At 44.1% G+C, this 15,361-nt stretch overlaps 1 long non-coding RNA gene across 3 annotated transcripts in view; it reads right to left on the minus strand.

The window, feature by feature from the left end:
- Nucleotides 1-1,690: 1,690 nt before the first annotated feature.
- Nucleotides 1,691-15,361, minus strand: part of LOC119176075 (uncharacterized) — a 116,365-nt gene continuing 102,694 nt past the window's right edge. For all 3 annotated transcript variants that reach the window (XR_005110411.2, XR_005110410.2, XR_012886772.1), the window contains one exon: nucleotides 1,691-1,873. This is a non-coding gene — a long non-coding RNA (uncharacterized LOC119176075). The remainder of the gene's footprint in view (nucleotides 1,874-15,361) is intronic.

The raw sequence follows: 15,361 nt of genomic DNA on the forward strand, positions 1-15,361 counted from the left end.
CCACTTTTTTCGGGAATTAATATTCAAAGAGAGAGAGAGAGAGGATTTTTCGACAGCTTACAATGCTTGAGCCCTGTTGCACGACACGAGCGGCATCGCACTTTTTTTTCCGCGGCGGTCGGCAAGTGCTGCAAGGGCCGCATGGCAACTGCCGTCAAAGGGCAGGAATGACTGGCATATGCGCGTGAACGGAGCCTCCGGCCAGTGGCCTTGTTTTCATGCCTGTCAAGTGCGTCGACGGTAACAACACGAAGCTTGTTTTGTTCATCTTTGCTTTCGCACTCTTCGTCTCTGCCGGCAGTTTAACGCGCTCGTCGCGTCGTCGCACACCCTTGCCCGTGGGAGGCCGCCTCCCCGAGGTGTCGCCCCTTTTGTCGCCGACAGGCGCTCCACCCTGACGCATCGTGCACACACGATTCGCGCCGTAGGTCGCGCGTTCGCCAATGGCGCGGCTGCGGCACACGAGCTCCGAGCACCGGGATCCTCCCCCTTTGCTTTTCTTTCGTCATAACTGTGAGCTTCGCTACGAAAAAAAAAAAAAAACAAAGACATAGGCTTTACAAAGAATTAATGCGCACATTGAGGGGAGAGGGAAACAACATGTGCGAGGAGTCGGCGCGGGAGGCGCTGCGATCATCTCGAGAGCTTCAAGGAGGCCTAACAGGTGACCGCTGGGCTAGGCCAACTGTTCCGCAACCCCGTTCTGACAATTTGTCTTCATCATCGACACATTACTGGACCGACCCAAAAGCATTGTCCACGCTGAACTGAATCCAACATGGGCGGCCCTCAGCGGATAGGATGGTGCTTACGGGGCTGGTAGAGCTTGAATTGTAAGCAGCCAAGAGGAATGTGGGCCGTGGCTCTAACGCGACAGTAACAGTTAATAATATGTGGCGTTTAACCACACGAACCAACAACATAAGTGAAGGGGAGGGAGTTGAGTTGTGCTTCGCGATGGCGCCTAAAGAAATGTTGCTGTATATGATATTGTGCCGCGCTGGGTTCCCGACTATACCCTCCTATATCTGTATTGCGCTTTTACGCGATTTATTTCGCAAACTGCATACAGTTTGATGTACTTGAGGCCTCTGCGAGGACGTTAGTAGATATGTTGATATGTCGGACTTCTCGAGTAGCGATGTGGTTATTTATGCTTGCGGCGTGTGCTGCTTGTGAATGATACATAATTTATAAGGGAGGCGGGATGGGGAGAGGGCGAGCGTGTATAGTGTACGAGAATTGCAGGTTAGGTTGGCTTGAACGTGTTGATTGATGTGATGATCGATTAATATGTGGGGTTTAACGTCCCAAAACCCCCATATGATTATGAGAGATGCCGTAGTGGAGGGCTCCGGAAATTTCGACCACCTGGGGTTCTTTAACGTGCACCCAAATCTGAGCACACGGGCCTACAGCATTTTCGCCTCCATCGAAGATGCAGCCGCTGCTGCTTGGATTCGATCCCGCGACCTGCGCGTCAGCAGCCGAGTATACTTTAGCCACTAGACCACCGCGGCGGGGCGGCTTGAACATGTTGTAAGGATTGTTTGGTTTTATGGCAACGTAAACACTTTACGTACTCCAAAACGATGCCTGGAGGCCGGAGCCCACGCAGAGTCCACGTGAGATAAAATTGAGTCGAAAAAAAAAAACGTGCAAGTTAACTAAGTAGTTTAAAATGCAATTTATTTTCTACATTTCGTCGTGATGCGTCACGCCCAGTAACCGGTTCCGGCGGAAGTGGCGAAACAGCTTGGGGTATGCCAATGACGAAGGACAAAATATAAGATGTAAAGAACCACTGCAACGTATGAACACCTCTTTGTTATTGTAATGTTGCGGTAAGGCTGAAGACGCGAGACACTTAAACCTACAAAGAAATGAAGTAAAGGCGCAAGTAAATGAAACGCCGCCAAATACGACACAGCGCATATATCAGCGAGCACACACACACTCACACAAATTCTGCCTCCTCTGGCGTCCGTAAGAAATGGGCACACCTTGCCTGCACTTATGGGCTCTCCCACTGTACCAAGCGCAGGATAAACATCAGAATGTGTTGTATAGAATCACGGTGACAAATGTTGCTCCCACATACGTTCAGCTTCACCGATAAACTCTGCTTTAACGAAAACCAATGAAGATGCCAAAACTAACTTAGTGGCACTTAGCACAGATTTATCCAGACGGAACAAGACGAAGAGAACAGACGTACAAAGGCGCTAACTGTTGATTGATTGATATATGGGGCTTAACGTCCCCAGACCACCATATGATTATGAGAGACGCCGTAGTGAAAGGCTCCGGAAATTTCGACCGCCTGGGGTTCTTTAAAGTGCACCGAAATATGAGCACACGGGCCTACAGCATTTCCGCCTCCATCGGAAATGCAGCCGCCGCAGCCGGGATTTCAACCCGTGACCTGCGGGTCAGCAGCCGAGTACCTTAGCCAATAGACCACTGTGGCGGGGCAAGACGCTAACTGTCAACAACTGATTTTGTCTTAATGACGTTGCGTTATTGTTTTAATTACGTTGTCTTAATCACAGACTCTGGGAAGATTGCAACGATGTCATGAAAGGCAGCGATGGCTGGTTAACCACACTGCAGCACGCCTGAGTGCGTTCCGCCTTCGTGCTAAGCATTTCATTGTCCGTCGGCTCCTTGACAGAGCTGCTTGATTAATGGAAGCATCAGCAACTATTAATGGGCTTTGTAATGATTGTGTTAGCATCCCGTCATTATATTTTAGAAACGAAGAACAATTTTTCCACCTGCGCATGCGTGAGTATTAGCTCTTCAATGTATGAATATGATTGATTGATTGATATGCGGGGTTTAACGTCCCAAAAGCACCATATGATTATGAGACCCGCCATAGTGCAGGGCTCCGGAAATTCCGACCACCTGGGGTTCTTTAACGTGCACCCAAATCTGAGAACACGGGCCTACAACATTTCCGCCTCAATCGGAAATGCAGCCGCCGCAGCCGGGATTCGATCTCGCGACCTGCGGGTCAGCAGCCGAGCACCTTAGCCACTGGACCACCACGGCAGGGCAATGAATCAATATGTGCGATCCGGATTCAAATAAACCATTTATTGAAAGTTAGCGCCTGTGGTGTTCAGCTCATGTTGTCCCGTCTTGATAAATCTGTTCTGAACACTTTCGATATGTCGTACTAACAAGGCCAGGAGAGAGCCCTTGCTAAATTCATTTCAATAGGCGTATTTGTCTTGATATTAGGAAGGGGCAGAAAGGAGAAGGAGAAAATAGGAGCTGTTGCCTCGACGACGCTAGAAATGCTCTTGAATCAATTCTGTTGTTCGTAAAAGTGGCGCTCAATGACACAAGAGCTGAGAGCAAAAAAGCTGCCCGAACATTTACCAACTTTTCTTGCTTTTCTTGAGTGAGTTTTTGAAACTCTGCAGGCAGAGATTTGCCGTTGAACCTTGACGCCACTACTACAAAACACATTGTGTTGTCATGATTGAGGTAATTCCATTACAAAATAATAATTAAACTGTAATATTAGGACGTCTTTATATATTCAATAAATTAGTAGCAGTTAAGGTTCAGTGTCATTGGCGTTTGATTGCCTTGAAGGCTAACAAGTAACTTCCTTCCTTTCGTTTCTTTCGTTTAGGAACTTTCGTTTAGGTAGTAGTGGGGTAATTACATCACCAATTCCGCATGACGTCTGCTTAATGCTTCTCATACACAACTATTACTCGATACCTTCATTTATATGTCGTGCTTTCGAACACAACAGTTATGTAAAATATATTGGTAAGCTTTGAAGTCATGTATTTACAGATTTCTTAAACATAATGAACAAGAACCGAACCAACAAAGCTTTCCATATGTATGCTTTCGGCCATTGGCCAGCAGCCCTTGCTAACAAGATATCCGGAATTAGGACTGGCTGAAATTTAAAAAAAAAAAAACAATTTTAGCGTAAGACGCTTTTGTCAATACGACTCTAGGAAATTCACTAGAACGTCGGTTGCGTCATTTATTTGCGAATGCAAAGATATGCAGCAAAATTTTATTGAAGTAATATTCATAAACTTAGCTTACATTAAGTGAGCTTTTGTGGGAAGGGTTGTTATTGAAGAACAAGAAGATGCTGCAGGAGAAAAGAAAATTTGTTCGGGCAAATATGCTAGGTTAATACGCTAGTCAGGGACCACACTGAGTAAGCTTTCCTCGTGCAAATGTACCCCTATTAAGAAAATGTATTAGGTACACTACAAATTTCAGAAAATATTTCATCCAATCATGATGCCAGACATGTCACTATATAGTGAAGCGCTTACCACTAGAAAAACGCATTTACGAAAAGAAAGCTTTGTGAATTTGGCCCCTGGTCTTCGCCATTATTCAGCTGAGTTTGTTCATTCCTGATTACATATCCGGCATCAGGATTAGCCTAAGAAATTCAGAATTTTCATAGCATCGATGCAGTGTCGAATAGTATTATTAGGCGCGAAATAGTAATACAAAGACATGAACTTGATCGTGTTGGATGCGTGACAGGATAAGTAATAATACCAGCCTTGAACAGAAAAAAGCAGGCTACACTATAACTTTTTGTTGTGGGGCATTTCAGTCAACCCTAATGCTGCCCATATCTTTAGAGAAGCCTGCCGGCCACTGGAAAAAATCACTTGCGAAAGAGATGCTTTCTTGAAATCGGCCTAATCATGCTTGCTCCGATCATGTGTTGAGTATAATGAAGTGTACGAGTAAACACGCTCCTTACAACGTTTGATCAATAGCCCCTGCAGTAAGATGTTGATCGTATACAGAACTCAAGAATCCTCCTCGTGACTACTCAGCATACAGCATGCTCTCCAGGTTTTAAGTTTACATTGAAACAAAAGTACTTAGTTCGCCTGTGGTTTGATAATGAGGTAGGTGCGTCTACGGTACCGAAAAATACTGTATAGTTAACGCCATGAATATTTCCATCCACTGACTGCTGACACAAAACCTCTGTCATCTGGCTAATGAGGTTAGGCATGTGTTTGTCGCAATGGGTCAAATCGAATGGCCTTTTGTACGTATGAATTCTGCATGCCGTAGTTTCTATGATGCGCACATATCAAAAACCCATGCCCCCGCAAAACGGTGTTTACACTCACCTAGCATCGCAGCACAAACGGAGCGATACACCGGATGACGCCATTCTCGTTTTACTTGTGTACGTGTTTGCACACGTAAGAGTTCGCTATACAACTCGGATGTATTAATGATTCGTCAGTTTGCACGAACGTAAGTAATGAGAGTGGAACCCAATCTTGGCAACGTTTAACGCTAGAACATTATCTAGTGAGGCTGGTCTAGCTGTACTATTCGAGGAGCTAGAGGGCATTAAATGAGATTTAATAGGGCTCAGTGAGGTTAAGAGGACAGAGGAGGCCTATACAGAACTAGAGAATGGGCACGTCATCTGCTATCGAGGCTTGGCTGACAGAAGAGAACTGGGAGTGGGGTTCCTCATCCACAGAAACATGGCTGGCAACATATAGGAATACTGTACCATTAATGAAAGGGTGGTAGGTATCGTAATTAAACTCAATAAGAGATACAAGATGAAGGTAGTACAGGTTTATGCGCCTACGCCCAGCCATGAAGACGCGTCAGTTGAAAGCTTCTATAAAGACGGGAAATCGGCAATGGGTAAGGTAAAAACACAGTGTACTATACTGATGGAAGACTTCAATGCAAAAGTAGGGAAGAAACAGGCTGGAGACCAGGCAGTAGGAGATTATGGCACCGGTACTAGAAATGCCAGAGGGGAGCTACCAGTACAATTCGCAGAGCGCAATAATTTACGGATTTTGAATACCTTCTACCGAAAGCTAGGGAACAGTAAGTGGACATAAAGGAGCCATAATGGCGAAAATAAGAACGAAATAGACTTTACACTGAGTGCACACCCCAGCATCGTGCAGGATGCGGAAGTACTTGGCAAAGTATAATGCAGTGACCATAGAATGGTACGGTCCCGAATTCGCCTAGACTTGAGAAAGGAACGACAGAAACTGATACGCAAGAAGCCAATCAATGAGCTAGCACTGAGAGGGAAAGTACAGGAATTCAGAGTCTCGCTTCAGAACAGGTACTCGGCTCGTAATGAGGAAACCAACCTTAGCATAGATGCAATGAATGAGAATCTGACGAGTATCATTGCGGAGTGTGCAGTGGAAGTTGGCGGCAGGGTGGTTAGACAGGACACTGGCAAGCTGTCCCAGGAAACAAAGAATCTCATTACGAAGCACCAACGCATGAAAGCCTCAAGTACAACACACCAAATAGAGTTGGTCGAGCTTTCGAAGTTGATTAATAAGTGTAAGGTATCCGATGTGAGAAGGTATGTATGGAGAGAATTGAACACGCTCTGAAGAACGGAGGAAGCGTCAAAGCAGTGAAGAGAAAACTTGGGATAGGCAAAAATTATATGTATGCACCAAGGGACAAGGAAGGCAAAGTAACTACCAATATGGACAGGATAGTAAAATTAGTGGAGGCATTTTACAGAGATCTGTGCAGTAGCCAGAACAACCACGACCTTAATATAAGAACTAGCAGTAACCCAGATGACACCCCAACAGTAATGATTGAAGACGTCAGAAAAGCCTTGGAGAGCATGCAAAGAGGCAAAGCTGCTGGGGAGGATCAGGTAACATCAGATCTGCTGAAAGACGGAGGACAGATTGTGTTAGTAATACTAGAGACCCTGTTTACGAGGTGTTTCCTGACGGGAAGAGTACCAGAATCCTGGAAGAATACTAACATCATCCTAATACATAAGAAAGGAGATGAAAAGGACTTGAAGAATTACAGGCCGATCATCTTACTCTCCGTAGTATACAAGCTATTTACAAAATAATTGCTAACAGAATTAAGACAACATTACAATTCAATCAGCCAAAGGAACAAGCAGGATTTCAAACAGGCTGCTCACCAATCGACCACAATCATACTATCAATCATGTAATAGAGTAATGCTCAGAGTATAACCAACCACTATACATAGCCTTCATAGATTACGAGAAGGCGTTTGATTCAGTAGAAATATCAGCAGTCATGCGGACACTGCGGAATCATGGCGTCGATGAAGTATATATGGTTTCGTATATATATGGTTTCTGGTTTCGTCCTACAAGTACCTAGGAGTATATATTTCTAACAATCTCTCTTGGAACACGCATGTCGATTATATTACAAACAATGCGAATCGCACGTTAGGTTATCTGCGCAGAAACTTTTCTTTGGCTCCGACAAACCTTAAACTTCTGCTTTATCAAACATTAGTCCGACCCAAACTCGAGTACGCGTCATCAGTCTGGTATCCACATACCAATTACCTAGCTGACAGCATCGAGGCGGTTCAAAATCGCTCGGCATGTTTTGTCATGTCTAACTACCATCGCACGTCCAGTGTTACCTCGATGAAAGCCAATCTTCACTTACCCACTCTCTCACTGCGGCGTAAAATATCTCGCCTTTGCCTGTTCCATAAGATCTTTCATTGTATTCCGTCTTTTAGCAACACTCTTTTCCAGCCCCCATCGTACGTTTCCTCACGCAACGATCATCAGTTTAAAGTGGGCGTTCCTAGCGCCCGCACGAATTTATATTTTGAATCATTCATCCCGAAAACTGCAAATGAGTGGAACCACCTTCCCGCCCCTATCGCTGCTATCACTGACCTCACTTTGTTTAAAAACGCCCTCTCTAACCATTTCGCGTAAATTCGCCACTTATAAGTCACGCTGTGTTTTCTCTTGTTAGTTTTTTGTGTGCGCGTGTCACTCAAAGACGCAACCATGTTGAACATTGTTGTTACAACCACCCTGCCTCTTCTTCACATCACGCAGTCTTTCTTTTCTTTTATGGTTTTCAGATCGCCATTGTGCACATATAATTTTGATTTGCTGTATTTCCTGATTTTTTTTTTGTATGATGTATACCCGCTCCTCTCTGTAATGGTTCGGCCTTGAGAGTAAATAAATGAAATGAAATGAAATAAACATGCTGGAAGAAATCTACAGGAGATCAACTGCTACCATAGTGCTTCATAAAGAAAGCAACAGAATACCAATCAAAATGGGTGTCAGGCAGGGGGATACAAAAATCTCCCCAATGTTATTTACTGCGTGCTTACAGGAGGTTTTGAGAGGCCTAGAAGGAGAACAGTTAGGCATAAGAGTTAATGGAGAGTACCTTAGTAACCTGCGCTTCGCCGATGACATTGCATTTCTGAGTAACTCGGGGGACGAATTGAAACTCATGATAACGGAGTTAGACAAGGAGAGCAGAAAAGTAGGTCCTAAAATTAATCTACAGAAAACAAAAGTAATGTACAACAACCTCAGAACAGACCAGCGCTTTGATATAGGTAATAGTGCAAGTTGCAAATAACTATTTTTACTTAGGTGATAACCGTGGAGCCGAACCACGAGATTGAAGTAACAAGAAGAATAAAAAGGGGGTGGAGCACCTTTGGCAAGCACTCTCAAACCATGACATGTAAATTGCCACTATCCCTCAAAAGGAAGGTGTATAACAGCTGCATCTTGCCGGTACTTAGTTACGGAGCAGAAACCCGGAAACTTACAAAGAGGGTTCAGCTTAAATTGAGGACGACGCAGTGAGCATTGGAAAGGAAAATGGTAGGTGCAACCTTAAGAGACAAGAAAAGAGCAGAGTGGATTAGGGAACAAACCAGGGTTAAGGATATCATAGGTGAAAACAAGGAGAAGTAACGGACACGGGCCGGCAGTTTAGCACGTAGACAGGATAACCTCTGGTCATTAAGGGTAACTAACTGGATTTCTAGAGAAGGCAAGTGGGTTAGGGGGAGACAGAACGTTAGGTGGGCAGATGAGATTAAGAAGTTTGCGGGTATAAATTGGCATCAGCAAGCACAGGACCGAGTTGATTGGCGGAACATGGGAGAGGCCTTTGTTCTGCAGTGGACGTAGTCAGGCTGATGATGATGATGATGATGATGAAGTAATCAGAGTACAGTCGAATGAAGGCAATAACAAATTTCAAAGTATACTACGTGGTAGAAAACACAGACGGGGAAAAGACAAGGACAAGCGCAGACTTTTAACTGAAGGCTCATTTATGTTTTATTTAGGAGTGTACGAAGTTTATCGCTTATTCAAATGCTAACTTTCCTTCCTTTGTTCTTTTTTTCTGGTTGTCATATACAAATGCAGTGTGGGATAAATAAACCTTCAGGTGATAGTCTGCGCTTGTACTTGTTCTTTTTCCGTCTGTGTTTTCTACCGCGTAGCATACTTATATGATGTATCACCAACTGGCCGAATCATCCACTTTGATTAAAAAAAAACAAAGGAAGTGTAGGTCGCCTAGCATCAAAATAACAAAAAATTATGTAGTGGCAAAATATGTTTTGTAGTAAAAGAGTCGGCTGAACGCATGTATAATATTGCGCGACAAAAGCGTAGAATCGCACCAGGTGTTGAGACATCCGAATGGCGCCACAAGTGGTTAGTTTTGATACCCACCAATTACAAAGCGCACGGGTCTAATTAACCACCATTATGAGAAACAGCATCAACCAAGTGTGCATGTGCGCGCTGCCTTACCGACCCACAGTCAGTACCTCACCATTAGGCAAACTGAAAAATTATAGCGTAGCGGGCCCTTCGGAACTTTATACTTGAATTCTATAGGATAGCTTGAAACGGCCAATGTTGTACACGCAGGCATTCCTTTCTTTACGACATGGCGTCCACCCAGCAGCGTAGCGAGGCTACTGGTTTGAAAGGCGATGCGAACTGGGCCCGATAACACTATCGCGATTACTCTCGAATTAAGACGAAGCTCAAGCGCCCTCGCCGTTTTTTTAAAGACGATAGCCTTTCTTGGGGACCTTCGACGCAAAAATTTTGGTCTGTCTGTCTGTCTGTCTGTCTGTGTCTGTCTGTCTGTCTGTCTGTCTGTCTGTCTGTGCATTTGTCTGTTTGTCCACTCGTACCAGCATCGGGTACTTGAAACGGCCGACCACAACCGCAGTGACCACCTATGTTGCTCAAGGCTGAGCGTTCATGCTTGTGCAATTGTCAATTAAAAAGCAATCATTGCGCATGTCTGGGGCACCTTAACAACACGCATATATTCTGCATATGCATATATTACTAGAAAACGCATACATAAGTAACTTTAAGGACCGTAGCGCTTATCATGCTGTGCTTACCATGCAACGCTTGCACGGAACGGGGAGTGTTTCCAACGCTTTGCTAAGACGAGATGGTGGTGGCACCTACCCGTCGCCTCGCGTTCTACACCTTATCACCTCTGAGACGGGCGCGCACGGCCACGCGCTTTGTTTTCCAAAAGAAACTGCCAGGTGGCGCGCATGTCTCGCGTGTGACGTGACTTGATGCGTTAGTTCGCCTCCGCTGCACGCTCGAGGCACTCTAACGCAGCGCCTCCGGAATACCATTCACCAATTTTTTTTGCGCAGAACATCAAATAAATGTTTTGTTCACTCTCTCCACACGCAAGACTATCGTCTTTCGACGACATTTGCAGATTACATGCAGATACGGGGCCAATTTTTTAACCTAAAGCGCGTGAGAAGAGACGGAAAACTACAACTAAGTTTTAAAAAAGTAAATTGTTAGGGGACACAGAAAACAATACATTGAATTTATTTAAAAACAAAATATGTTGTAGAGTGCGTTATACTTCAGCAATGAAATAGCATGGGAACTCGAAAGTCAGCTATAGAAGGTTAGTGAAATAAATATTTTTTTTTTTTTGCAATGTGCCTGGCTGAGCAGACAGGGACATTGGTACAGGGACACAACAGAAATAGATGGTACAGGTGTGGCTCACTCAAACCCAAAGCAGCGAAGTGGTGAATAGAGGGCTTCTTTTTCTTCTTTATTGTCCCCATGGCAGGAACCTATACGTCGAGAACTATAGACTCTCGTCAGGTCTTTGCAGAAAGAACACATCGTATATAGTGGGCCGGTAACACAAACCCGGTGTTTATAGAGCCCAGTAGTGCACGACAACGTCGCCAACAGAAGCGGAGACTTCATTCGTTGACCCGGTTGATTGCTTGACCGACGCAGTGGCTATGGATATCCGGTGTATTGTTAAAGAGGAGGCAGGAAATGTGTACATAATTTTTTTTTGCACCAGAATAAAAAAAAAGGTCACGGTGAAATCGGCGTGACGTGACCACTGAGCCGTGCCGACGCCAAAGTGTTTGCTGCATCGTTAAGCTGCACTTAATGTCGTTGACAGAAAGGCTGATCTGACAAAAAGTATGGAGTGTTGGCAGCAATAAACTCCTTGAAACTCGCATGATGTTCTGAAAGGAAAAATGTGGGCGAAGATGGCCGATCGGGCTCATGGGTTTTCACTATGTTAAAAGGGCATACTGCGTGATGGTGGAAATTAACAGGATAAAAAACACGTGATAGGTAAAGGGTGGATATAAGAGTTCATTGGCTGCGGTTGCCAGCTACGAATATCGTCGACTCCTCTCCAAACCTGTTGGTCACCGCGGGGGCACTTACGTAGTGACGGCTTCCTCCTGTACTGATGACGTATTCAGATATCGACCTAGGTGGGTATTGAACACAAGAATACCTGTTCGCCGACATTTCAGCGTACATTCAATAGAAATTTTGCTGAAAACTAAAACGAGGCTCTGCTGTCTTTGTGGAACGCAGAACGTGGCCATTCATTGCTGTCCGAATATCTTAATGAAAACGGCAATCAATATTTCCTTGAGACAGTATACCACGCAGACATTATAATCCAAAGGCAGTATGCCATGAATAGGCAGAGATCAATATATTCTACGAGTAATTGAACTACGAGAAGCAATGCCATGACGACTGTAATTTTTAAATGCTGCCTCAAAAATAACTTCAAAAAGTGTGAATAGCACAAGAAAAAACGGGCACAAGGAATAGTAAGTTAATTGGTAGCTGCGATCATGCATTGCGGTTAACGTATGGTACCCTAAAGAACACGTTCTTTTGCAGTTTTTTATCGGTTTTCAACGTAGGCGTAGTTCATGTGCTTGCTTCGTGCACTAAAATGAACATGTCCGAGGTGGCAGGAGTCCATGCCTGCAAAAAGTGACCCGATCCATTGAAACGTTGTACCAAGAATATGGAGCCGGTATAAAAAGTACGAACTCCCGACGAGTAAGGTATACTAAAGGAAAAAAAATAATTCACTCAATAAATATTATCTCCTTCATTTTCTCTATTGTAAAAAAAGGAGCACTGACGATGAGAATGTTTCCTATAGTCGTGCTCGTGCTGCATAAAGCGCTGGGGCAGTATTCTAAGAATGGCTGAAATTTAATTTCCTAAAAACACGATGTGATTATGAACGACGCCGTAGTATAGGGCTCCGCAAATTTTGACATCCTGGGGTTCTTTAACGTGCACCTGAATCTAAGCACATGGGCCTTCTCGCCTCGATGATGGATGGATGTATCCGGCTGTGCCCTTTAGATCGGGCGATGGCTCACGCCACCTATGCATAAAGTTAGGTACTATCACTGTGTGTTTAAGGATTAAATTTCACTTGCGCCTCGAATGTAGCCACCTCCTGATTAGCCTCCTCCTGATTATTTCTACCCGTTTAAAGTCTATTTTGCCTTCACTGTCCCTAAATCCCTATATATGCTTTGAAAAATTTGGTGCCATTATCTTCGACAATAGGGTGGAGCCCTTCACAAAACATTATCAAATGTTCAGCCGTTTCCTCCTGCTTTCCACACGCACTACATACCGTGTCTGTGCCTTCGTATTTTGCTCGGCACGTCTTGGTCCGCAGTACTCCAGTTCTAGCCTCGAAGAGCAGAGAACTACCCCGAGAATTATCGTAGATCTTTTTCCTTGCAATTTCCTGCTTAAAAGTTCGGTAGGTCTCCAGTGATGATTCCGTAAGCATCCCCACCTTCCACATGTCCCTCTCTGCTTCCTTCACCTTCTTCTTAACCGATGTTTCTTTTTTTTTTCTGCTGTTGTCTAAATACTTGCTTGACAACTTTCGAGCTTGTTTCCTCCATTTAGTATCGAGATTGTTCACGTACAAGTAACTGAAAACTATTTTAGCCCTACACTCCTCTCCCATTTTTCTCAATCGCTCCTCGAATTTTATCTTGCTGCTAGCTTCCCTGCACTCAAACAATGTCCATCTCATGTCTCCCTGTGTACCCCCTGATTTGGGGTATTCCCGTGTACTCCCAAAGCAAATATACCTAAGCCACGTTGTTTAATTTCCAATCTTGCTTCAACTTCTGATTTCATGCGCAAGACTGCATTGCCGAACGTCAAACCCGGGACCATGACACCTTTCCAAATCCCTCTCCCGACGTCATACCTATTGTAGTTCCACAGTGCCCTATTTTTCATTACAGCTGCATCCCTGGTGCCCTTAATCATTACGTATCTTTCGTGCTCCTTTAGATACTCAGCCCCGTTATTTATCGATACGCCCAAGTATTTGTATTTATCCACTATTGCTAGCGTGACTTCCTGTATCTTATGCTCACTGCCTTTGGTATCATTAAAAATCATGATTGCCGATTTTTCCGTGCTGAAATTCAAATTTAACCTATCTCCCTCATTACCACAGATGTCTATGAATCCCTGCAGATCTTCCTTGCTGTCGGCTATTAATACTATATCATCTACATGCATCAATGCTGGTAATGACTGTTCAACGTGTTTTCCTTGCTTGGCAAAAGAGAGGCTGAATCCAAGTCGACTCCCCTTTAATTTCGCTTCTAGTCTCTGGAGATACAGCATAGATAACAAAGGTGACAAGGGACATCCCTGTCGAAGCCCGCGTTGTATCTCTATAGGTTCAGATACCTCTTCCCATTTGATAACTACATTGTTACTTTTATAGATATCCTTTAGAAGATTCGTTATTCCATCTTCCACATCTAGTGCGTCCAGTATTTCATTGAAAATGCCGGCGCCGCTGCCAGGAATCGATCCCGCGACCAGCGGTACTTTAAAATGAACACGTTCTTTCATTACGTATGATAAAAAAAGAGAAATCAAACAAATCACTGCAGTGTAAAACCCCCAAAGTTCTCTGACACGTCTCGCGCAGATGTCGTAAGCATATACCATGATTCATTACAAACGAAGTAGCTCTGTAGTTTAGCATTTCTAGCCGTATATAAGTTGTCAACCCACAATTTTCGTTCGAAATACAGCGATCATCGCTCAACAATTTGCTGATAGTTGGTGCGCGGCACGTATGCGGAATTTGCCAGATTCAGTTCCAGGCTCGTACACATAAGACATAGCTATATTTAACCAATCATATATGGTGTAGTTAAATAAGTTCGTTGTTCTTTATTTGACTATCCTATGTATACTAGAAGAATTTCAGTGTAATCAAAGTAATGACAAGAACCATAATTTAGCTCTCATTGAATGAGCAGTTCAGTAACGGTTCAAGCATATGCGGCCGCGCGAGCCCGTATACGTTCCCGGTCTTCTGCGCTAAAGTTTGTCGAAGCTGTCAGAGACGAGCGAAATAGACTCATTTTACTGTTTATAGTTCAATAACAACTCCTTTCGATAATATTTCTGATGTGGATGCGTGAAGGCTATTAGTCGTCGTATACGAGGCACTTGTTGCGTAAATGGCCTATTCGTGGCGTTATTTTAGCAGCGTTCGACAGCAACCAAGTCCTTGTCGAATTTAGCGAGTGCAATCAATAGTCTGGGCGGTTAGAGTGAGATATTTTTCTTATTCACTTGCCTCTCTTTTATCCCATTAGTCGCCGCCGTAAACGTGAAAACTGTGAATAAAGGCCATATTACAGAAATTTCGGAAAGCCGATGTTGAAGTGTGCCATTGTATTTACTGGCACGCTTCGAAGTCGTATATCTCGATCATCTCGGTCAGGTTACCGACAATTTTCTAGTAACCACGAAAGCCTGGCTAGGGTCTTTTGCTCGCAGGTTCCGTGAACGACAGCTATTCTATACGTATTGTGTTTGTTGTCGTTTCATTGTGCTGTACCCAAAAATAAAATCAATAATAGTGACGTATACTGTGAGATACTAGTGCACGTGGACAGCGTATAATAGACGACAGGACAAACTTGCCTGTTGAGGCGCTGCTATATTTGTGCTCAGTAATCTCGCCACTTCACGCTTGACGTTGCATTGTGCGCAGTTCGTATTGGCTCGTCGATGTACAGTCAACCGATAAAAAAAAACAACGATCTAACCTTCTGGGTGCGGGTCCTTGACGTCAGAACCATTAGGTGGTTATTTCTTACGCTTTATTTTGTGTTTAGTGATAG

The sequence above is a fragment of the Rhipicephalus microplus genome, chromosome X (genome assembly GCF_043290135.1).
Source record: "Rhipicephalus microplus isolate Deutch F79 chromosome X, USDA_Rmic, whole genome shotgun sequence".
Taxonomy (NCBI): Eukaryota; Metazoa; Arthropoda; class Arachnida; order Ixodida; family Ixodidae; genus Rhipicephalus; species Rhipicephalus microplus.